A 2,235-nucleotide genomic window follows, 5' to 3' on the forward strand; every position below is an offset into this window, starting at 1 on the left:
CTCACCGTCTCAGCCATAGACACACACACCAACGCTCCTGAGGTCTCCAGAGGGTCCCTCTGTCCCCTCCTCCCTCTCTCTCTCTCTCTTTCTCTCTCTCTCTCTCTTGCTCTCTCTCTCTCTTGCTCTCTCTCTCTCTCTCTCTTGCTCTCTCTCTTTTTCTTTCCCTTCCTATCCATCTATCTTTCTCTCTCTTGCTCTCTCTCTCTTTCTGTCTCTCTTTCTCTCTTTCTGTCCTTTACTCTCTCCCTCTCTCTCTCTCTTTCTGTCCCTTTCTATCTATCTAACTCTCTCTCTCTCTCTTTCTTCCCCCCTCTCTCTCTCTCTCTCTCTCTCTCTCTCTCTCTCTCTCAGTTTTCTCTCATTTATACTCATGTTTCAACTCCTAACCTCTTAATTTTACCCTCTTCCTTTAATCACCTGGTTCTCTCCATCAAATTAGATCACCAAATTGACCCGAATCTAATTAGATCCAAACAAATGGAATCAAATTAAATGGAAGTAAGCCAAGTAAAATTCAGCCAAAACACACAGACTCCCATTTTAGTGAAACCAAATCTAATAAAATCAAATGAATTGTTTTCCGCCTCAACATTTGCATATGAAGCTTTTGGGGTGAGAGTAGGAGACTGAAAGAGAGAGGGAAGTGAGGACAAGGGTCATATAGGTGGAGGTAAACTAGGAGGGAGGGAAAGTGAAAGGGAGAGAGAGTAAGAGAGTAAGAAAGTAAGAGAGAGAGAGAGAGAGAGAGAGAGAGAGAGAGAGAGAGAGAGCGAGAGAGAGAGAGAGAGAGAGGAGAGAGAGACAGAGATAGAGAGAGAGAGGGAGAGAGAGGCAGAGAGAGAGAGACAGAAAGAGGCAGGTAAAGAGAGCGAGACTGATTATAGAGAGAGAGATTAAAACCTAAAAAGAGAGACACACACAAAGAAACAGAGAAAAGAGGAGGAGAGAGAGAGAGGGAGGGGGAGTATACACAAGAGCAAGACAGAGAACACATGTAGGTTTCTGACCTTTATGATGAATCAGACATCAAAGTAGAGATCAGAAGAAACATATCCAGTGTGTGTGTGTATCTGCGTGTGTGTGTGTGTGCGTATGTGTGTCTGTGCATGCTCACTCGCGCGTGTGTGTGCGCGCGTGTGTGTGGGTGTGTGTATGTCTGCGTATGCTCGCTCGCGCGTGTGTGTGTACGTGTGTGTGTGTGGGGGTGTTTTCAATCGCGTGTTTTCACGCCCGTGTGTGTGTATGCGTGCGTGTGTGTTTCCGTGTGTGTGTGTGTGTGTGTGTGTGTGTGTGTGTGTGTGCGTGTGTGGGCGTGCATGTAAGATCATATATTAATTGATGTGTGTTTAAGTATAGTTGGTTGTACACACATCCTGCAAATACAACTGAGAGAAAAGGTTGGGATATTAATAACCATATAAAAAGTCTGCATCAGAGCATAATACTGAGAAGTGGAAAAGAGAGAGAATATGTGTAAACAGGTTGGATCAAACCTAACCAACCCTCAGTGTGGGATATTTTGTTTAGACACTTTTAAAATCTAGCTTACTATGGCTAGTTTCTCCAAATTACCTACCCTACCTTTAAAGAAGATAAAGTCATACGTGTGACTGATTTTCCATGACGCACTATATTCCTGTGGGAAGAACACAACCTTCTCACTTCCTTATCACATTCCGTCACTGCTGATTAAAGTTGCAATATGTAAGATTGAGCCCCTCCCAGATAGAAGGCAGGAGGCTTTCAGAATTCCCAAAACCCAATAGCAGTGGTCTGTCCATTCTAACTGGCTGTGCAACGGAGAGACACAGCTAGCGTGGCTTGGCTGGCGACTCTTGTCAACAAAGAGGTACAGGCTGGCCAGCGTCTTTTATTTGTAGGATATATAAATGATGGATTATGATTTTATTGATAACATTATTGAAATCCCTATCAATCAGCATTGAGTACAGATATGTCCAGGTAGTAATAAGCAACACGCTAGATTAAATGTTACACATTGTTACTAAATGCAGCACTTTAATCCACTTCTAATCAACTATTTATTTTATGATACACCTAGAATATGATTTTCAGAGAGTGTATCCTCTTGTCTTCATCTCTCTCTTCCTCTTACTATGATCCTCACCAACTGTCCTGTTGTGTTCTTCATTATTCATATTAGCACCAATTAACCCTCACACACACACACACACACACACACACACACACACACACACACACACACACACA

Source organism: Pollachius pollachius, assembly GCF_949987615.1.
Source record: "Pollachius pollachius genome assembly, chromosome: 1".
Lineage (NCBI taxonomy): Eukaryota > Metazoa > Chordata > Actinopteri > Gadiformes > Gadidae > Pollachius > Pollachius pollachius.